The sequence below is a fragment of the Dreissena polymorpha genome, chromosome 8, assembly GCF_020536995.1.
Source record: "Dreissena polymorpha isolate Duluth1 chromosome 8, UMN_Dpol_1.0, whole genome shotgun sequence".
Lineage (NCBI taxonomy): Eukaryota > Metazoa > Mollusca > Bivalvia > Myida > Dreissenidae > Dreissena > Dreissena polymorpha.
The window spans coordinates 65,099,780-65,124,910 of NC_068362.1; the positions used below are offsets into that span (position 1 = coordinate 65,099,780).

The 25,131-nt window shown below is 34.0% G+C and overlaps 1 long non-coding RNA gene across 1 annotated transcript in view; it reads right to left on the reverse strand.

The window, feature by feature from the left end:
* Positions 1-817: 817 nt before the first annotated feature.
* LOC127842807 (uncharacterized) overlaps positions 818-25,131 on the reverse strand; it is a 48,392-nt gene continuing 24,078 nt past the window's right edge. The window contains exon 2 of the long non-coding RNA XR_008031882.1: positions 818-3,522. This is a non-coding gene — a long non-coding RNA (uncharacterized LOC127842807). The remainder of the gene's footprint in view (positions 3,523-25,131) is intronic.

Sequence of the window (25,131 nt, forward strand, 5' to 3'; positions counted from 1 at the left end):
TGTTTATGCAAAAAGCACACTAGCTATATTAATGTTACAAATTTCATTAGTCTTTTACAATTTTTGGAAACAATTTATGCATGCATATTTTGTGTTTTAAATTCCATGTTTAGTATCCTTAAATATATGCCTAATTGTCATTGTAGATAAGCATGATGATGATGATCCTGTACTCCAAGACTTTGTGTGCCCATGCAAGTGATAAATGTCCAAGGCAAGTGTGTACTAAAATTACATCCAGCAATCGGTATGAACATATTTTTATGCGATTCAAGAACACGTGCTTTAGTCTGCACAGATAATATATCAATTTAACCAAATATTACATTATTGGATTCAGAATGCATTGTGTATTATTCAAACTAATTTATTTTAATATGAACATATTAAATAAACCACACTATTTAAGATTCATCTATTGTTTTTTAACAAATGTATATGTGATGTTAAAATATAATATTAGCTGTCTATTATGTATTGTCTTTTTTAAATGTCTTCATTCATTGTCATTTGTACACACCTTGTGTGTACATAAACACAAAGGCCGTGAAAGAACTTAAGTTATAATGTATTATTATTCTGTTGTTTTTCAGACTTGACAAGCATGAGTCCAAAGATTTTAAGGAGCGAAGCAGTGTAAAACGTACTTAAACACTATCGAACGACACATACGGTGTTGTTATGCAGAACGTTAAATAGTACAACCGAAGTGACAGGCATGAAGTCTGCTTCATTCAGTGGTGTTTACGGGAAGATTGTTCTCTCAAAAACTGTATAAACAAACCATTGTGTGCATAATCAAAACAAAGTGTATGTATTAACATAAATGTGTATTTATGGTTTTTGTGTCCATGTTGTTACCGATATTGATTAGATGCATATCAAATCTGGTTAGACATGTAAATAAAGCAGTGGTTTCATTACAAATAACAATATACACCCAACGATGTTTGTTGTGGTATATAAAATTGTCTTTAGTTTCCAATATCATGCCCATATGGATTTATTTAGTATATCTTAATGAACGCTACACGTATAATAACATTACAATATAATGAGCATACAAATACAGGCTTTTTCCGCTCAATTTTGGGAAAACGCCACACTGGAATTAAGGGGAATTTCGTGTCGTGAAAACCCCCATTTTGGGAAAAAAATAATCGCAAAATTGGCTCAATTGGGAAAAATTATCGCATGTAAATAGTGTTTCTTATATTTCAAAGAAGCCGTTAACTGGTAAATAACGACTATTTTGATAACTTATTATTAAAATTTTACAAAATATTATGAACATGTGTAATAAGTGCAGGTTTTTATGTCCCCCACTATAGTAGTGGGGGACATATTGTTTTTGCCCTGTCTGTTGGTTGGTCTGTTGGTTGGTTGGTTGGTTTGCACCAACTTTAACATTTTGCAATAACTTTTGCTATATTGAATATAGCAACTTGATATTTGGCATGCATGTGTATCTCATAGAGTTGCACATTTTGAGTGGTGAAAGGTCAAGGTCAAGGTCATCATTCAAGGTCAGAGGTCAAATATATGTGGCCAAAATCGCTCATTTTATGAATACTTTTGCAATATTGAAGATAGCAACTCGATATTTGGCATGCATGTGTATCTCATGAAGCTGCACATTTTGAGTGGTGAAAGGTCAAGGTCAAGGTCATCATTCAAGGTCAGAGGTCAAATATATGTGGCCCAAATCGCTTATTTTATTAATACTTTTGAAATATTGAAGAAAGCAACTTGATATTTGGCATGCATGTGTATCTCATGGAGCTGCACAATTTGAGTGGTGAAAGGTCAAGGTCAAGGTCATCCTTCAAGGTCAAATATATGGGTCAAAATGGCTCATGTAATGTCACTTCTGCAATATCGAAGCTAGCAATTTTATATTTGAAATGCATGTGTATCTCATGGAGCTGCACATTTTGAGTGGTGAAGGGTCAAGGTCAAGGTCATCCTTTAAGGTCAAACGTCATATAGGGGGACATTGTGTTTCACAAACGCATCTTGTTTAATCTGAATTTGGGGAAAAGGCCTGACCTTTTTTGAGGTGAAAAAAATCGCGCGAAGCGCCGGATTTTGAGGAAAATAAGGAAAGTCTTAAATAATCATTAACATATTTTACAGTTTTTAAAACAAATTCAAGGCAACAAATAATTTAATTATGCAATACTTTCTATTTTGTACACCGGATCAGGTTAACTTATATATTTTAAGGTTAAAAAAAAAATAAAAAAAAATTTGGAATTGGGAATTTTTTTTCAGTTGGGAAAAAAACAACCAGATTTGCATTGGGAATGGGGCCGAATTTCGGACCCGTGGCATTGGGCGGAAAAAGCCTGAAATATAACATGTTTAGTACACTAGTAATTCAGTATCAACTCCATAAAAAAGTACAGCAGTATTCTGTCAATTTATGAAATTGCAAATCTTGCTATACAAATAAATAAAAGCACCTATAAACTCTTAACAAATTATCATAATCAAATGGCTTCACGTTGTGTTTTACTATACCAACAAACATATTAAATTGTACTGATACATGTACACAATTTTAAATGAAATCTGGATAATTTGAAATGAAATACGCTCAAATACTTAATAAAATTACTCAACAGTCAAAGTCTGAAGGGGACTGCATAATCTTATTACAAATGCACCAGGTAATGAACATGACATGTTGTTTGCTTTATTGAATTGCCAAATATATATTGTATTTGTTTACTTTGAATTTTGTCTTTCACTGCTTTACTTGCAGATTTAGGTAATCCAACCGAAAATTTTTTTTAGTTTGTCAAGACTTGCTGCTATCCCACAGAATACACAGATAACTATATATTGACATATAACACATGTGTGTTTTTTGTTTTTTTTCACTTCCAAAATTAATATATATTCATTAAATGAGCTGATGGTACGGATAGACTTGCTAGTAATAAGTTTATTGTCCCTCATGAGTCACTCATCAGGAATGGTGCAATATCTTAATCCAGCGATTTGCCCCATGTCCACATTTGTGTTATTTGTCGATAAATAACTTGTACTGAAAATAAATGTCGTCCCATCTGAAATCACGTCTGTATAACCATGTCTTCCATAGTACGAATTCTTACCCTTGATCTCTACAACAATGTGGTATACAACCCCTGCGTTGATTTTTATTCCATATGAACCCTCACCGTTTTCAACCTCTACTTCATACCATCCAGTGGAATGAGTCACTTCACATAGCAGCTGCACTTTCGACATTGACAGCGGCTCATGTTGAATTTCTTTAACCAAACTTACGGACACCTCCAGCTTTCCATCCTCCTTGCAGTTACCATAGATATAAATATGTGTAAGAACGATATCTTTGTCAACTTTGAAGGCGATTGCATCTTTTTTGTCTAGCCTATAACCCCACCCTTTTCCGCGATCCTTGAACCTAAGCACCGATATACCTTTGACAGGACGACATTCGAAACTTTGAACACAAGAACTGGGTCCAGGATTAGAATCATCTGTGATGAACTGGAATGAAAACGAGGGTGTCAAGTTTTAATTAAAATTACATGAAAATCTATTCAAACAATATTGAAACAGCTGTAACACGTAACATGCATACTTTAACATTCAAGAATCACAGCGACATAGAGGTAGTCTTTATACTATTATTGAACGATATTATTTAGGTATATGCATAGTGCTGTACAGCTTTTTGGAACGATGATATTGACAGAAGACAAAGATAAGCAATTGTTTTGTTAATTTGCTTTTTGTGACTGATAGCTAGGAGAACTAGCATAAAAATCATGCAAATATGTAAGCAAGCATGAAATTTTGCATGAACTCTCAGTTTGATATGCACTATTGATAGAAATCGTTAGCCACACAAAAATTCAAAATGGCGGCCATTTTCAAGATTGCCGCCATTTCCGATTCCATCTATACAGCCATGTTGGGTATATCTTAAGCAACTGTGCGTAAAAATTGTGCACATCTTCAATTTAGCATGCCATTTGGTATAAACACTAAGTTTGATACACACTTTTGATAGTAAGTCAAAAATTCAAGATGGCTTCCAGTTACAAGATGGCCGCCATTTCTGGTCTCAGTTCATGTGAACAAGTTGGGCAGCTTACATAAGTATGCATAATAATTAGAAAATCAGTAAGGAAACATGCAATTTGGTATAAAAACTAAGTTTGTTGTGCGTTTTTAATAAAAACCTTTTAGCCACCCGAAGATAGAAGATGGCGTCGATTTTTTTTCAAGATGGCAGCCGTTTCCGGTCTCAGTTTGATGTCTAAGTTGGGTTTATCTTAAACTAGTATTATTTGGGTAATTTAGCCATGAGTATTAGTATATGTGACAATTAAGGCTTGTAGAGCTTAGAGTTATATATATATATATAGTAACATATGTCATGAAATCGATTACACAGTGCACATGCTAACACATCCTAATTACATTCTTTTCTCGATTAGGTGTGATAAACCATTCGTTGCAGTCTCTAAACCGGTCAGGACCAGTTTATTGCAAGTCAGCCGACTAGTATCAGAATCAGGGGGGCACACGTATACAGGAGCTTACCGCGTTTAAGTGAGAAAGTTGTAAAACTTCAAAGATGGCGTCGTTTGTTGGATTTTCTTAAAGGAAGGGAGGATATTTTCACCCGGTAAGCCCCTTTGTATTTATAATTATTTTAAATGAATACGCCGTTTCGGCTCTCCGGTGTGTGTGCTTCCCTCGGTTTTTTGTTTCAAGATCGAAGACGTCGGAATAAAAAAGTTATTGAAGGAAGGAAAACCGTCCACAAATCTGTTGTCTACTTACGGGACGTTCGAGAAATTGGATGTACAAATATCATTTTCTCTTATAATACACAGTATTAACACACATGAACAGTAAAATATAAATAAAATCATGATTATTTCATTTTACCGACGCCGTTTTATCACTGATAATTTATTTATTGGCAAACATTATTGGTTTAACCCCCTTATTTGGAACTGACTTCCTTTTAAGCACATTTTGGGACCTGACTTCCAAATGACAAACAGCTCTTTCATATGTAAAAGAGCTTGACATGATATACCTACCCATCTTAAATAAAGTGTATATGTGTACTTCAATAGTATAGTTTTATAGCATGTTACGTGGTGCAATATAAGTGTTTTCTTAATCACGTTACTTACTGTAGAATAATAATAATGCTGTTCGAAAAACCGGCCGACCAATTGAATCAATTCACCTATTTTCAAGAAGATGGGTTGTGTGGTGGCTGATGTACGAGATAATAGAACGTTTATCTTTCAGTAATATTATAATTATTTTCATGTATTTTATTACGTGTCGACCTTATTCTGCTATGAACTTTTTATAACCATTCTTTTACTGTCTTTTCATATGATGCAGGTTAAAGGGCGAAAATAAGTGCATCTTTCGTTGCAGTATATGTAATGAGGAATTTTACATCAGGGGAGGATGGAGATATCATGCCCCATTCATGGACCACATGAGTTTAAATGTAGAATATGCAAGAAAGAATCCTTCAACAGAGCCGGACTAAAACAGCAAATAAAAAACACGAACATAACAAAACATGTACAGCTGATGTTTGTAGTGTTTTTGTTTTATTTATAAAGTCAACATAGACACGTCTGACATATAATTGCTATGAGTGCTACTTACTTACACGTTTTATTCCGCATATGTCATGATGCTAGTTTCTCACTTTGTTATGAAAATAAACCATTATCTGTGTTACGTCATTTCTTTCTACGATGTCTCTGCATAAATTTTCAATTGTATTCAGCACTTACATACATGATAAAAAAAAGATTTGGGTCGGATTTAATTCGTTATGCATTTGACATATTAACATTTCTTATGATTAGAAGGCAATATTATGAACGAACGAAATAATCTTTCTAAGTGAACCAATACTTTATTCCCTCAATAAAACAGTCATAAATAATATGTATTCACATAGGTATAAAAGAGAAAAAACATACATGTATAAAAATTATATTGATCACTTCTACTGAAATCATATCGTGTATTGCATTTGCACAAATCTTTCTATCCACTACAAATTCACTTTTTGCGATTATAATATAGTGACCAACTCAGAACTGGTTTAAAAGAAGGTCGTCCAAAATGTGTCACATCAAAGTCACATACATGTATCAGTATCGTTATGGTAAAACGCGTCAAATGTCATTGTATTAAATAAACAATTCATATTTAAGTATCATAAAAAAAACATCCACCGATATGCATCTTCTAAGCAGATGTCAGGTATTCCAAATTGCTTCATGTATTCCGAATCGCAACAATGGCAGTATTTGGTTACATCAACCTTATACTAGTATCAAACCGGCTTTACCCTCTTATGTTTTTCATTACACTTTTATTGCACGTATGTGATTGTTTGGCAAGGTACTTCGACGTAATCTTTTTTGTTTGATTGTTGGGTTTTCATGTACCTATCGCATTCTAGAGCGGTACACACTTCGTTACGCCGTCTTTTTTAATCTTGGCATCCTCCACATATATAACTGGCGTCTAGATATCTGGAAATAGTAAGCATAGTATTCCGTTGGATGCATATTCAAACATAAATATGTCCATATGTGTTAAAATAAACAGGTAAGAATTACACTGTGTTTATAATACCGTCGAATGTCTTATATTACACACACTAAATGTTAGCGTTAAGTACGCGATAAAACATATAATAATACAAATTAATAATAAAACAATTAATAGAAAAAAGAAAACTCTTGATTTCTTCAAAAGAAAATGTTTTCCAAGACATTCGCACCAATGCGGAATTCATTCACGAAAGTTATTTCGCATAAAACCTTGTAACATAGGAAAGAGCTGTTAATCATTTGGAAGTCAGGTCCCAAAATGTGCTTAAAAGGAAGTTTAGTTCCAAAAATGGGGGTTAACCCGTTATAATTCGGTATTAAATGAATTAATAGACATAACAACGCGTCGAGATAATAAAATATTCGTGATTTATGTTATATTTTACTGTACACATGCACAAATACTGTTTATTATGAGAGAAAATGATATTCGAACATCCAACATCTCGAAGGTCAAGAAATTAAACAACAAATGTGTCGACGGTTTTGCTTCAATAACTTTTTTATTCCGACGTCTACGGTTTTGAAACAAAAAACCGAGGGGAGCACAAACACCGTAGAGCCGAAAGGGCTTATTCATTTAAAAGAAATATAAATATTAACTGGCTTACCGGGTGAAAATATCCGCTACTCCTTCACGAAAAACACTTAAACGACGCCATCTTTGAAGTTTTGCAACAACTTTCTTACTTAAACGCGGTAAGCTCCCGTATACGCGTGCCCCCCTGAGAATATGACCCCAAGCAGCGAAGATTCGCGCGGTTGTGTATTAGTCATGCGTGAATAACCCCGTGTCAATATCAATCGATAATTTCAAGGGCTTATACCTTGCACACTAATCGGTATGAAATGTGTATGTGTCCACGACACAATCGTTGACAGTTACTTCGGAGATGAAAACCTCGATGTTATCCTCGTGGACATTGTGCATTTCATGCATGATACAGTAAACTTTCATATAAACAAAAGAGAAAATCGGATATTCTGCAATAATTGTGGGCGGACCTTATACACTGAAAGCACGCGCTGTAACTTAACAAAACATACATTTTCCACCAGCTTTATAATCCGGCAATAAATGAATGAAAGTCGCGGATCTAATCGACAGAACAGCCGAAAGTTATTTTTATGGGCGGAACTTCACATAAAATAGTACACAAGAAAAATAATATACATTGTATAAATCTTTAGAAACAATCGTGTTAGAATCGAAATAATTCATGTACTTTATTGTTTGTTGTTGAATAACCCACGACCGGAAGTTTAGATGCGTGGTTTCAAATAACTCGTGCTTCGCTATTATGATTAAATCCTAACGCATCTTAACTATCGGCCGTGGGTTATTCGACAACAAACTATAGGCCTAACGTACACGAATTATTTCTTAACTAGTTGGTTTTATTATTGTCAGTAGCCAACCTACGCACAGACATTTGTTTGGTTCAGTGCATGTTGTATGCTATTGTCGAGTCGACAACGATATAAAACATCGGTATTGACTTACGCAGATTAATAATATTGACAACGATGAAAAAAGTCAGATAAAACAGCACACGAAACAACAATGAAATAGCATATGATAAAAAAAATGAGAAACCCGTATGTTCCGTTTAAAAAAAAATGCCCAAGGAAATTTTAACTTGTACATTTATTATGGCAAAATCAATGGTATATATTTAAACGTAATTTGTCATGATTTCGGATATAATTGTTCGGACACTTTTTCCCCATTTAAATCCAGACCAGTTGATGTTGCGGGAAAATATGTACCCTGTATATATATATATATATATATATATATATATATATATATATATATATATATATATATATATATATATATATATATATATATATATAAAACAGCCAGCCTCAGTTTGTGTGACAAAAATGACTTTAAACTTTAGAACTATGAATTTTGATTCCTTTAAACATGTTCTAAAATTAAAGCTTAGTTACATGAAGAACAATACAATTTCGTACCTTATTTTGATATTAAAATCCTTACTGACTGATATCATCTTGAATGCATTTTTTGTATATTTTATTATTTCTAGCGATTGTAAATGCAAGTATCAATGAAAGTTCCGTTAACAACAAACTAAAACTAGAGTTGAATCCAAACAATTAGCTAACCATGTTAGGATTTTAAACAAGAGCATGAACTGATTGGATTTAAAATCGGATTATGAACGATCATATATTTTATTTTTTGACTTCGTTTATGACATTCAATTTTAGGAATCAACACTGATACAGAACACAGACAAGATGTATCTAGGATGGTCATACTTGCAAATAAACACACTGATGGTATGATTATTGGCATTTTCCCATTACACAGTCATTGTTTCAGTCTCAGGACACGTTCGTCTTTGAAGTGAAGTTAAATGAAGTTCACATTATTAATTGCATGCGCGCAGGTCACATTATTAATTGCATGCGTGCATGTGTGAACATATTTATCAATTGATGTTTGTTTTGAAAAAAAATATAGGGCGATGCAGAGAATTTCTTTGTACGATATTCATGATTGAAGAAGTTTTTAATGTAACGCTTTTTACACTATTGATAACGTGCAGATGCCAGATTGTACTGAATCGCAATTTGCAAAGCTGAACCCGTTATATAAAAGCAATGGCATATCCAACGCGAATTCATTTGTTTAGAAATTCTAATAAAACTTTGCGAATGTCGGTGTTGATACGAATTCAAAATGAGCAATGAGCTTGCAAAGTATGCGGTTGTGATAGATGAAACGGTTTCCTGCTTTGCTGTCATATGCATTCAGAAGAAGATGAGTGCATGTTTGCAACTGACAAATATGATATATTGTTATGCGCTTTCGATTGCCTTAGTTTCATTAATTGTGGAACAACTTGCGGTATTTTGTCATATGATTTGTATGGTCATTACCGCGGAGTTCTTTCTGAAATACCTGTTAACTCTGCCTTGTTCTTCTTGAATGATTGGAGCTTTTATTAGTACATTCGCTTACCGACCCTGGCTGTCATATAGCTGAGAGTTTGATTATTGCATGTGTCCCGTATAATAATATTGTGAAAGTAAGTCATTGAGAATTTGTGAAAGATTGATAACAATGCTCACAGGGATCGAAAACAAAATAATACACATCTAGGAATTCAACCCAATGAATATTGTTACATATGTATCCTTTATATGAGAAGTATAAGAAATAAAAAAAACGGTTTTTATACATATTTTGTGTTGAAAAGCCCCACTAGCAATACTAAGTGTGTGTATTATTATGTATGTTTTTAAAGATTTGTCACTAAGTTATGCATGTCACTTTTCCAGAGTCAACGTACTTTTCCCCCTTGTGACTTCTTTGTGATCACACCTCTTCAATTTCTTTAAATTACAAGTATATACAATAGGTTTACTGGTACCTCAGTACGTATACTTTTTCATTTGTAGTTATTATTTCCATTTGTTTGTGAACAACTACGTAAACGGTATTGAAGATATTACAAAATCACAAACATATTATATTGATGTAGAGTATTTTTACGGAAGTTCAAGAATCATATCTCCTTTCAGTCTATTAAGACACAACTAAACTTTACAACATATGTTTATTTAAATGTATTGAAATACACGAATCTACTATCATAGGTATGTTTTCTGTATATCAAGCTGATATAATCAGCAGCTAATTGCTACCTACAATTATCCAGTGATGATTGAATCACGCGTGTCACCTATCACTCACAAGATGCGATTGACACATTTGAGGACTCTTCATCCGAGGTCAATACATTTAAATAAACTCTTGTTTACATTTATTGATTAAAATATGTTTAGTTTTGAAAAATATGGTTTTGTTTTCGCAAATAGCACGATACTAGACCTTGTCTGAAAAGTAACGTAACAATCCTTACTGCGAGTTCAAGAAAATTGAGTCGTAACGTTATTATGAAGTTTTTCACTAGGTTTTATATTTTGGGGTCAGCGTGTTATTTGTATACTGCAAATCAATGAAATGATTGAATATCCATGCACAACATTAAATGCTGACTTGGCTAATAGCTTGCAACCTTTATCTGAATATCACATGTTATAGAAAGGGACACCATGATTTTATCATCCCGCGTTCTATAAATTAAATATCTAAAACACAGATACTATTTGAATTATCTAATGTTTAGGTCACCTCGTCACATGAATGATCGCATGTTGTAAAATCACCTGATATACATATACAGGTTAAATGTTAGGACGTCAACAACACGTGTTTGGGGTTTTATCCGTATTTATCTTGATAAAGTCTATTGACGAGTGTTTACATCATTTATTTATCTCAAACTAAGAGAGTTGCAATATAGATTGCCATTTTATCAGCCAAGTTACATATTCAATATAAAGAAATCTTCGGACTATGAGTTTCATAATCTGCATTGATTGTAGGGCGTATGTAAATAGTACCAATTACAATAAAGTGCCAGTAAATGTCTTAATAAGATCATACGTTTAATCATACCATATTAAAACACCCAACGATCCTTAAACAATATATGTGAATAAAGAAAGTTCATAAACATTATAAGGAGAGAAGTTTTGAATAACCCTGCTAGTATTTCAAGTCAGTAAACAAGATTGATCACACATAACTTAGAGTCAATAAATATAAGTCTTCAAGTAATGATGTTGCTCCTCTAGATTTACAATAAACTTTTATTAATAATCTTGAAGTTCAAACTAGTCTTTATGACAAAGGTGATGATTGTGGTTTATATTGTGTTATTTTTATTTTTGGAAGGTACTGTCCAACAATTGATACCAATAAATCCATAATAAGCGCACCCCTAGGTGTAAAATAGTTTTCTTTTTAAATGCTATATATACTTATTTATTCAACATTTTTTAACACAGCTGTTTATGTGTGCCAAACATGTGTGTGTATTGTCTTTATATTATTACTTTATTGTGATATATACGTACATATGTGGTTCACAATTATTGTGCAAATTGCGACAATTTTGATTCAAATGTACAATATTTCACATCTAAATGTCAAAGAAGAATAAATTGTATCTTTTAAACATTCTTTACAACAAAGCAACCTGAATAATATTTGTTTGCAATAGTCTCCGAGTGCAAATACCTTGATTTTCAATAAAAATTGTATACACAGTAATGCAGCCGCCATTTTGGAAAAAAATGGCCGCCATGTTATTATTTTTGGTGGCTAACGGGTTTTTTTGGAAAGAGCACATATTAAGCTACATTCATGGAAAATTTGGTGCTTGCTTACAAGTTTGCAAGATTTTGCTGATAAATGAACCTAAATCCCCAAGCTAATGCATGCCAAATATCAAGTTTCTATCTTCAATAATGCAAAAGTTATGGCCAACGTTAAAGTTTTTTTTCGGACAGACTGACATACACACATACACACATACTGACGGACAGTTTAACTGGGGGCATAAAAAGTCTGATAAAGAGAGACAACTCAAAATCAAAATGTGCATTGTAACTGATTGTTCATAGTTACATAGTTGCTTCAAAATCAATCTATTTTTAGTTGTGGCAACCTTGACCTTGGAGATATTGACGTAATTCTTTTGCGCAACACACCGTCCAATAATGGTGAACAAATGTACCAAATGATTTTAAAATGTCACAATGAATGACATAGTAATGGCCCATACAAGCTCATTTATGGCCAGTTTTGACCTTCATACTCAAATTGTGACCTTGACCTTGGAGATATCGACGTAATTCTTTCGCGCGACACACCGTCTAAATATAGTGAACAAATGTGCCAAATGATTTTTTAATCTCACAATGAATCACAAAGTAATGACCCGGTCAAGCTCATTTATGGCCATTTTTGACCTTCAAACTCAAATTGTGACCTTGACCTTAGAGATATCGACGTAATTCTTTCGCGCGACACACCGTCTACTGATGGTGAAGAATTGTGCCAAATAATTTTAAAACCTGACAATGAACGACAAAGTTATGGCTCGGACAAGCTCATTTATGGCCATGTTTGACCTTCAAACTCAAAGTGTGACCTTGACCTTAGAGATATCGACGAAATTCTTTCGCGCGACACACCGTCTAATGATGGTGAACAAATGTGCCCAATGATTTTAAAATCTGACAATGAACGACAAAGTTATGGCCCGGACAAGCTTGTTCCGCCAGCCAGCCCGCCAGCCCGCCCACCGACATCGCCAATCTTATAATCAGTTTTTTCCTTCGGAAAACCTGGTTTTATAAACGCACGCATTTTAATACAATTATCGTTTTAAACGCAAAATTATGTTTATACAACTTTAACTACAAGAGCTTTTTAAGATATGCTTCAAAAACTTATAATCAAGATAAAGATGGAGTATCGATACTTACCGATGCTTGCACATTGTTCTGAAAGTAAAGAAATGATAAACGTATATGACATTCAACAAAATAACGTTTTGCAATTGTCACGCCCGCATCATTGAGCACTTACATGCCAATAGTCGTCTCATTTGGTATTTCATTAATATTTACGATCTTCTGTTACATAAACGTAGGTTCAGATAAGTAGATCGAGAACCACAATAATTTTAATTAATTCAAACTGGTTGCAAATAACACTGGTTTCAAAAGACACACATAATATTGAGACAGACATTTATCTCAGCAATCCAAGCACGTAGCTAACAGTTTATACCGCGGGTATCATTTTTGATATCGCATGCCCGGTGATGTCATGAAATTTTTTATTAACTCTCGTTAACAATTTATTATTATTAATTGCAAGGGCTTTGGTATTTATTTTCATCTGTAAACAATGTAGTAACGCCTGTTGAATTAAGTTGTGAATAAAGATTTTTTTATCAGCGAACTTTAACTTATTTTAATATGTGCGAACTTTACTATCCAAGTATTCCAACAAAACACGTTGATATTCGCACCACTTTGCTACAATATATTTACCGAATACACGGTTAGTAAAACGAAAATCATATATGCTTCCAAAGCATAACAAAAGAACAAAAAAAACTAGTATATATATATATATATATACTGTGTGTGTGTGTGTGTGTGTGTGTATGTTTTATTTATATAATAACATTGGGATTAACATTAAGTACTCGCGCCTAAGTCTCTATAATGCCAGATGTGATAACTTAATTTAGAGAAGAAAGTCACAACGCCATTACATTTTCAATACGTCGATACCTTTAAAACTTATTTAAATTTTCTAAATGTTGATACCTTAGAATCTGAATTGGAAAAATTAATATTGTCTGCAAAGAAAGTCAATGTAAGTAAAACCTCACCTCTACTTCAAGTGTTGTTTCAGGTTCCATTTCACTTCCATCACAAGTCTCTTGAAGCGTTCCAAACTCGTGAATGTCGTTTAGCAGTGTTCTTTCCAGTGATGAATTCTCTTCAAAACCAAATCGAACGACGTGGTTGTCTAGCTTTGCTTGTCTTAGAACTCCTTTTATTACAGTTATTTCTGTATCTAGTCCCTTTGAAATTATAAATAGGTTGCGCTCTTGTTTGTTTCTTAATAATTCTTCAATCAATTTTCGTTTCTTGTCAATAAGGGCGTATGTTTCCTTACATTCGTCTGCAATATTTTGCAGTCTTTCGACGTTTTCGTCGCATTTACTTTTTCCCGCACTTTCTATTTTTGACTGCAACATGTTCAGCCTATCGTCGAGTCTCTTGCGGTAAGCCTTAATTGCATTCATGTACGTTTCTTTTAAATCGCCTACTGTTTTGATGTTTTCCGTGACACTTTTTTCTATCTCTTGAATCTCTTCCTTTAATTTGTCAAAATGTGAAAAACATTCGTTTGTCTGTTGTTCATTAAATGATATATCATGAAGGTCTATCACACTTTTGAGGCAAGATGAGTGGTTCAAACGCATACAGCGCCCACAAACAGGTTTATCATGGATTTCACAATAAAATGAAACGTTTTCGGTGGTATGTGATGAGCATTTTTGCTCGTGGATGTCCAAGTTTCGGACAACTGTTGCTACTGTATCTGGGAGTGTGTTATCCAACGAGAAGGTAATATGACCGGATGCTTTCGTATGGACATTAAAGCAAGTGTCACAAAGTCGTAAACTACAATTCTCACAAAATCCAAATACGGGCTTTATGAAACAAAATCCGCACACATCCACATGGGTCGCCATGCTACGAGTTCCTATCTTTAAATAACTGTAAATATAGAAAGTTGAGTGCGTTGATTTGAAATATATACTTGTCACTTGATAACAATAAATATACAATTTTGTACCAGTATTAAACAAATCTTCTCATAACACATATAGTCTGGTAAAAATAAAGACAAATCTTTAAAAAAAATATATATACACATAACATCATATCGTGCCACACAGGCTGAAATTACTTGGCAATAGCAATTTAAGATAAACAAGTTGTAATTAATCTTGAGATAAAAGACATTGACTATGATATATTTTGCCAACAATTATGTTTATTTAGTCTGGTATATATTTAAAATGTTCACAATAAAAAGTGGTTTGGCGGCCGACACACAAGTAGAATAAGCGTACATCCATAGGATTGGTTAATTGCAAATTAAACAACGTAATATGTCGTTATGGTAATGCCGCGGTGTGGTTTCCAAACACCATAATTTGCTGATTAATGACTGATGATATATAAAAAAGAAACCTTATAGGCAGATTGAAATAATAAGTGGACACATAAAACATTGATCTGCATTTGGCAATCGTAAATACCTGGTAAGTCATTAAAGGGGCCTTTTCACAGATTTTGACATGTATTGACGTTTGCCATTTAATGCTTTATATTGATAAATGTAAACATTGGATCTAAAAAGCATAAGTTAAAAAAAAAACAAGAATACAATTAAAAAAAAGAAAATTAAGTAACCCTCAACTGGGCTCGAACCACTGACCCCTGGAGTAAAAGTCTATCGCTCAGACCACTCGGGAATTCGTGCTCATACACTGCGTGGTGTGTTGTATACTTTATATAAGTAATCCTCGTAGTATCACAAAATATAACAACAAAAACAGAACTCTCCAAATAATTCAATCGTTTCGTGTTGCAACGCTTTATAGTATTCATGTTTTTAAATCGTCAAAAGATGCATATAATGGATATTTTAGAGCATGGTTAATGTTCAGTATTACTGTTTACTCTAACATATCATAACTACAACGAAAATGTGTGAATCTGAAACATTTGATCATGCCCCCGGATCGAATGATTGGGGTATTCTGTTTTAGGCATGTCTGTCATTGTATGTGTCTGTCTGTCAGTCATTCTGTCCCAAAACTTTAACCTTGGTCATAACTTTTGCAATAATGAAGATATAACTTGATATTTGGCATGCATGTGTATCTCATGGAGCTGAATATTTTGAGTGGTGAAAGGTCAAGGTCAGAGTCATCCTTCAATGTCAAAAAGGTCAAATACGTGGCTTTAAATCGGCGCAGTATGGAGCAGTATGGGGCATTGTGTTTGTGACAAACACATCTCCTGTTTTATTTTGTCATTTAACAGTATCCAGATCAAGTTTGCAAATCCAGATTATTTGCAAACTTATTTTTTTGTTTATTGAACAATTGTTATGAAATTTTGCATATTTGTAGGGGACAATGAGTACATACATACAATTGAAAAAAAAGGGTTAAAATGTTTTTGGAAAGTAGAGTTATTTGATGATAAAGTTGCCATCACCCGCGGGGTCCCAACGCGGTTTTGGCTCCCCCGTTTAGGAATTGCACTTCACCCGTGGGAGTTTTTTTCCAGACTGGAGAATTTTACCTATATTTTACAAAAAATGTCATTTAAATATTATGCTTTGTTTTCTGCTTCAGTGTTTACAAATACACATGCTGAAGTCATAATTGTAATAAATAAGTACTTAAATAAGAAAATAAAGTATTTGTAGATTTTATTCACCCATGGGATTTTGGCGGAGGCTCCCGTCAAACCCCATCTAAATAAAAAATCCGCGGGATTTTTACGGGGACCCCCCCCCCCCGTGAAAGCCCCATTTGCAAGAAACTCCAACGGGATTTTAACGGTGGATCAACGGGGGATCTACCATTTAAAAAAAACATGGGAGTTTTAGGGGGGAGGAATCAGACTACATGCATTATGATATATTACATTGTATAAAGACACCAAACTTTATTAAATAATTGGTGTTTTCTTGTTAAGGTTCTGAATCAAATAATAATTATTGAGTTTTCTTAACTCAGTACCGAAACTTAAGTTGAATATAATGTCTTTTATGTAAGAGATTAGACCCACATATCAATATTTCTGTAAAAATGAATTTAAAACGTGCCATAATTGTGCAAGACTCACTCAATGTATTAAGTGACTTGTCTCGAAATATATATTGCATTTACCTTTTAATAATCCAAACGTTGCTTTTATCCATTACGGTGATGATAAATACAATTAAGAAAGACAACAGCATTGGATACATACTTATTGTCATTCGGAATTGTATTTCATTTGTTGTAAACTCCCGTGAACAGTTTCGGTAGTTTTTAGCTCGACCTTTTTTCTTGGAACAATTTTCAGTGCAATATTGTACCTTAGTATACCGGTTACATTCCACAAGTTTTTACACAAAATGCCTGAATAACGGGGTGTGTTAGGTTCGTTGTTTTGTAACTGCATTTGTTTGATTTTTTATCTTTAACAACACCGTGCACTTGTGGCGTTATAACTGGTAACAGTACATTACAACATAACCAATATAAGCAGTTTTACTTATGGGAACACAACACCACTTTTACAATTGTATCGATGATGTTGAAGCACATTTGAGTTATATTTGCAGTTGCAGTTATTAACTGTTTTTATTTTCCTGATAAAGATATGATATCCCAAAAGTTAGTTCCTGTGCTTTTTTTCTCTAAACAGACATTTTACATCAATGACTTTTATCACTTTTTATTATTGTGTATAGTATGATAAATCCAACAAAAACACATATTTTTCTTTCCTTTTTTATCAACGTTTCGGCTTACGCCTTCATCAGGATAATACAAATAATAACAGAAAGCGGATGTTACGTCATTGACTTAACGTACATTAAAATGCGGGAAAATGTACGTCAATAAAATGAACGTTAATTAAATTAAGCTTAACTTTCGGATTCAAGAATACACAATTTCCTATAAAATTATATATAAAAATACTAATAGGAAAAAACAAAAGTAAGCTTAATTAAATTGAAGAGCTAGTCTTTTATGTTAAAAAGAACTTTGTTATTCATACCATTAGGGTGTAATGTTTTAAGTCTATGTATATAGTAAGTTTCTTTACATAGACGATCTATGTTGTTATTAACAACATCAATTGGCATAAAGGAAAAGTCATTTGCGCTGTGGTGATCTTCATTAAAATGTGATGCGACCGAAGTTGAAAATTCAGGGTTAGAAAAGTTTCTTATGTCAAATCGATGACTGTTCATTCTTTTTGACACCGGTTGCATGGTTTGTCCAACGTACTGTTTCTTACACTGTTTACATGTAATGAGGTATATTACATCTTTAGATGCACAATTCATATTCTTCTGTAAATTAAATTGCTCGCCTGTTACTGTACTTTTAAATTTTTCTCCAACGTGTATGGATTTACAATGGGAGCAACGTGTTCTTCCACAGGCACTGGACGCACATGAACTGTTCAAACTGTTCGTAAACTGAGCACGTGTAATGAAGTTTCCTATATTATTAGGCCTTTTAAACGCCAGTATGGGCTTATAAGTTTCATGCACACTTTTCACTTCTTCTTTCTGTGACAGGTTAAGTAAGTCCCAATACTTGTTTATTGCGGCTCCTATGTTTGGCAATGACGGATTATATTCCACTGTAAATGGGATAACTTTTGTTTTTGCTTTATTGCAGTACTGTAATGCGTCTTCTTGAGATAGAGCAGAAACTTTTTCAAATGCACAATCGATAATTTTTTCCGGATAATCTCGCTCTTTGAAATGATGCTTGAGGTCTTGAAGTGACGATTTAAAACTGTTGTCATCCGATATAATACGTCTATATCGCTTCGCCTGACTGTATGGTATTCCGTCCTTACACTGTTTAGGGTGGCATGACGTATAGTCAAGATATTGGTGGTTATTGGTCTCCTTTATGTGTATATCTGTTTGAAGTGTTAAGTCGTCATTAATAGAAACAGCCACATCGAGAAAAGACACGATTTTCTTAGAAGCAGAATACGTAAACTTCATGTTGGGGTGAAAACGGTTTAATGCTTCAATAAACAATTCAAGCTTCTCTAAAGAGTGGTCCCAAATCATAAATATATCATCTAAAAAGCGAAACCACAGTGTCGGTTTATGTTCACATATTTTAAGGAAGTCTTTTTCAAGTTTTCCCATAAATAGAGAGGCATATGCTGGCGCCATTGGACTACCCATAGCCGTACCCATTTTTTGTAAATAGAAATCATCATCAAATTGAATATAGTTATTTTCAAGTACAAGTCGTAACAATTTAGAAACTATGTTGCTATTAATGTTGCCATTATGTAAAAATTCTTCACAAGCCTTGATTCCATCGTCGTGTGGGATGTTCGTGTAAAGCGATGACACGTTTTTTTATTATTGTGTATAAAATTCAAAATACAAAACAAAACTGAAACAAGTATTTGATATAACCCATCCTTTCTTAATGTAGTAAAAACTTAATTTCAATCATGAACTTGTAACCAAGAACAAAGGTGAAACCAACAAAGAGGTAGAATTGTGAAATCTGCAAGCCAGATTTCTTGAGTTATGATAGTTGTGCGCTGCACTTCTATACACCACAACCTACCTTTGTTCGTAGTTTGATGCCAATGGGCTTTATTGTAATTACGTATGACCCGCACAATAAAAAAGCGAGATAAATATAGTAATTCAGGGGCTATAGCTATAGTTCTTGTGCATCAGAACTTCTCATCAGTGAGATCTATCCATATATGAAGTTTCATGTGATTATACAGATAGGCAGCTTGCAAAATATCTGCAAACTCTCCAACGTCAAGTGGTTTTGGCGAGATAAGTCTAAGCGCGCAACTGTTTGTCGGTTGCAACACTAGTTAATACGCTTTTCAACAAATCTAAAAAAACTCTTTCGCAATCCACTTTTTGTAATTTGAAACTGTTATGTGTTATTAAAATGAGAATGTATGCCGTATTATCACTCAATTGTAATGTGTCAATTAAAATAAATCATATGCTGCATTGTTTTATTGAGGGATTTTATCCTGCTCCAGTTTGAAAAAAGGCGGTATATAAAGATGGCTTTTGTAATAAGATAAAGGAGCAATCAGAATAATAGGTTGTTTTAATTAGATGTTTGTTTTTCATTTTAATTGCAGTGTTTAAATTTGATCAATCTCAATGCCAGTTACCTGTAGTATAATTTGAATAAAGCTCTGAACAAATTTGTCTTCTTCTTTTGGAGAGGATATATTCTTGGTCTGCTCTTATCGGCTGTATGTGTTCTTTGTTCTCGTTAATAACCTCTAAATTCAATACACAATTTTACCAATTATAAATAACATTACCATCTAGAGTATATGTATAGAAATCTTCAGACCCGTATACTGTGCCATTCTCCGATATTTAGCATATCGATCAAAGTATTTAGTCACTTTTCTGTGTTTCTTCACTATGTCTTATAACAGATTTTGTGTCATGGGATTACGAGTATTTAAATCTGGATTTACTTCTAGGTATGCCGATTATGATGATTGTGATAGTGAATTTGTTCAGGACATTAATCAGTCAGTTGTGTTTGAGTGCCCAGAATGCAAAAAGTTAATGAAAAGAACATATTATGGATTCCATATGTTGTTAAAAAGCATAATCGTAACTCCTTAAGTATGTCCCCTTTTGTACATAATGATAAACTTAATGAAATGTGCCCTGGCTCTACAGAGGAGCCTATGCAACCATTAATGTGATACAGTCTCTTTATAAATCTCTGTAGTAACAATATAAATCTGTGCAATAAAATAATGCATGAACATAGTTTTTACAGTTTAATGATATTTCATCAAAACTTCATAATTCATGAACAAATATCAATACACCTGGCATAAAAGAAAATTAAGCAATTTATCAAACAATTAATCAAACATTACACATATTAAGCAAGTTGTTGATATTACAAATAACATATTGGAAGAAAACGGCTAATATTCTGAAGGTATGCATGCAACAAACATGTAAGAATAAGAACCATTATCGTATGAGGCAGGGTATTAATGTTGCTGAAAAAAAAATCCTAATCACATAAGAATTTTTCATCATGGAGATGGGACTATAAATGTGACTGAGAGTGTAAACATGTATTTACCATAGCTATGTAAGGAAAAAAGCCCCGACCCCTGATGGCCATGTTTTTAAAACATGATATCATTGGGACACATTGTTTGACCAAGTTTTATGAAGACCCGACAATAATTGTGGCCTCCTCTAGAGTGTTAAAAATGTTTTTGCATAAATTTTCAACTCCAAGAGATAAACACGCATGCCAAATATCAAGTTGCTATCTTCAATATTGAAAAAGTTATGGCCAATGTTAAAGTTTTCGGACGAACAGACGCCATAAATTTGACCTTTGACCTTAAAGGATGACCTTGACCTTTCACCACTCAAAATGTGCAGCTCCATGAGATACACATGCATGCCAAATTTCAAGTTGCTATCTTCAATAGTGAAAAAGTTATGGCCAATGTTAAAGTTCTTTTCGGACGGACGGACAGACTGACTGACATACTGACGGACAGTTCAACTGCTATATGCCACCCTACCGGGGGCATAAAAAAAATTAATTGCCCAAGATATCATTGGGACAAATCTTCTGACCAAGTTTCATTATTATGGACAATAAACCGGAACAATTTTTTTTTTGTCCAAGATATCATTGGAAACAAATGTTCTGACCAAATTTCATGAAGTTTGGACAATTAATAATGCCTCTAGATTGTTTACAAGGCAAATGTTGACGCTACACAACAACACACATCACACAACGGACAAAAGGCGATCACAAAAGCTCAATATAAGCACATTGTGCTCAGGTGAGCTTAAAAAGGGCAAAAAGATAATCACTAGAAATTTGTTCCCACAAATAATGGTCCTGGGCAACTTCCTTACCATGAAGATACACAGTAGTGTGTCCTGCTTCATAAACACATACTTAAATATGTTTTGGTTTGATCTGAATGTAAACAGAGAGTGTCCAGGTCTCTAGCTTGCATATTGACAATATATGGCTTTGGATCACTATGTTCAGTATGTAACACTCAACCCTGATAGGCACAGTGATCTCAACTTGACAGTCTCCAACATAAGCTGAGTCTGGTACTGTTGTTGATGGTGACGAACCACGATGAAGTGCTTTGTCTTCATACAATCCAGTGTTGAGAGAAGTATCATCCTCAGTTCTTATTTATGGATTCATCCTCATCGAGCAGAAAATAATCATCAAGCACTGTTGGGGATGATTTATCATGTGGAGATGGCCTGTGCTTCTTCTGCACCTCATAACTCAGTCAATCCCTCCTGGGCATTGCCAAACTGAAAAAACAAATGAGCATATCAGATGAACACCAAATCATATGATATGTATATATGCTATTCTAAATTTAGACAAGAGGGCCAAGATGGCCCTAGTTCGCTCACCTGAGAGGAGTTGGTTCATTCAATCTTTACCAAATGTCAAACTTGACCTAGATATTGTCCAGACAAACATCCTAGTCAAGTTTCATCATTATTTTATCTGCGAGTCATGATCAATGTACCTATAAAGTTTCATGATCCTAGGCATAAGCATTCTTGAGTTATCATCCGGAAACCATTTTTCTAAGTTGAGTCACCGCGACCTTGACAGCCATTGTGTGAATACTTCTTTGGCACTGTGACCTTGACCTTTGACCTAGTGACCTGATAATCAATCGGGGTCATCTGCGAGTCATGATCAATATACCTATGAAGTTTCATAAACCTAGGCATAAGCGTTCTTGAGTTATCATCCAGAAACCATTTTACTATTTCAGGTCACCGTTACCTTGACCTTTGACCTAGTGACCTGAAAATCAATAGGGGTCATCTGCGAGTCATGATTATTGTATCTATGAAGTTTCATGATCCTAGGCATAAGCGTTCTTGAGTTATCATCCAGAAACTATTTTACTATTTCAGGTCACCGTGACCTTGACCTTTGACCTAGTGACCTAAAAATCAATAGGGGTCATCAACGAGTTATGATCAATCTACCTATGAAGTTTCATGATCCTCGGCCTAAGCGTTCTTGAGTTATCATCCAGAAACCATTTTACTATTTTAGGTCATCGTGACCTTGACCTTTGACCTAGTGACCTGAAAATCAATAAAAGTTATCTGCGAGTCATGATCAATGTATCTATGAAGTTTTATGATCCTAGGCATAAGCGTTCTTGAGTTATCATCCGGAAACCATTTTACTGCTTTGGGTCATCGTGACCTTGACCTTTAACCTAGTGACATGAAAATCCATAGGGGTCATCTGCGAGTCATGATCAATGTATCTATGAAGTTTCATGATCCTAGGCATAAGTGTATTTGAGTTATCATCCAGAACCATTTTACTATTTCGGGTCATCGTGACCTTGACCTTTGACCTAGTGACCTGAAAATAAATAGGGGTCATCTGTGAGTCATGATCAATGTACCTATAAAGTTTCATGACCCTTAGCATAAGCGCTCTTGAGTTATTATCCGGAAACCATCTGGTGGACTGACGGACCGACATGAGCAAAACAATATACCCCCTCTTCTGCAAAAGGGAGGGGGGGCATAATAAGAAAACTGCCCCCCTCCCAGCAGCCATGTTATTTAACTGACTGGAACCATTTTTGAACTCAACTCTCGTATCAAGGAAACAAATGTTCTGAGAAAATTTCATGAAAATTGGGCCAAAAATGTGACTTCTACTGTGTTCACATATTTTCACTATATACATATAGAGAAAAATGCCCCGCCCACTGGCGGCTATGTTTTTTCACTGAACCCGACCATTTTCAAACTCATCCGAGATATCAATAAAACCGATGTTTTGACTAACTTTCATGATGATTGGGCAAAAATTGTGACTTCTAGAATGTTTACAAGGTTTCTCTGTAGCCAAAAAGGGAAAACTGCCCGCCCACTGGCGGCCATGTTTTTCAACGGATCAAAACCACTTTTGAACTCAACTAAGATATCATTAAGACAAACATTTTGACAAAGTTACATGAAGATTGGGCATGAAATGTGACTTCTACAGTGTTTACAAGGTTTGTCTTATTTTTGACCTAGTGACCTATATTGTTTTTGACCATGCACAACCCAGTTTCGAACTCGGCCGAGATTTCATTGAGACAAAGCTTCTGACCAAGTTTCATGAAGATGGGACGAGAAATGTGGCCTCTAGAGTATTTACGAGCAAATGTTTATGGACGGACGAACGGACAGACGGACATACGACGGACAAAGACCGGTCACAAAAGCTCACCTGAGCAAAAGGTGAGCTAATACAAAATATATAGGCCTCATCGAATTTATCAAGAAGGCATAGAAGCATGCAATTTATAATGATTCATAGGTGAATTCTTTTTCTTTCTATCAGCATTTTAACCCAACAACATTCAGGCTATTCTGTTGACTTGTTACTGCATATTGTAATAATGGCAATTTCTCCATAAGATATAACAGACAACTGCAGTTGTCATCCCCAAAAGCCAGTTACCTTTAAAATATGATTTATGTGTGTTACATGAATGTTACATTATAACTTTAAAACACTTCCATAATACAAAAGTCCTTTTTTTGTAATAAAATGAGCTTCATTTTTATAAATTCATTGTTATATTTCAGCAAATGAACACAAAAAGACAAGAAACAACCAATCAACCATTTACACCACACAATACCTGGTAATAAAACAAAATTTTGTCTAATTTTCAGGTATTGTGTGGTATTTAATTTAACCTGAGCTAAAACACCTTATTAAATTACCTTCCTATATTATAAATAGATCAACAAGCACCTGTTTTAAATTAAATTCTTAGATTTAATATTCCTTGATCAATGGATTAAAATTAAATTATTAATTAAATTCGTATATTCATTATTAAATGACTCTTGTCTCAAAACTAAATTTATAAATTAAATCATATATTAAATTATCAATAATTATTTATTAAAACCGTCCTTAAGCACTTTTTTAATTAAGCACATTCTTCTATGGTATTAACTAAACAAAATAAACAAACCATTATTTATTCTAATTTACACAAAGTTAAAAGATTGCCAATGAGAATAGGGTCAAATAATAAATGTTTAAATTATCATAAAAAGTTAATTTAATTTGGGAGGGCTAATCTGGCACCTTACTGTGTCTGCTATAATAAATTTAAGATACATCAACTGATAAGGCATGTTTCAACACCCAAATAG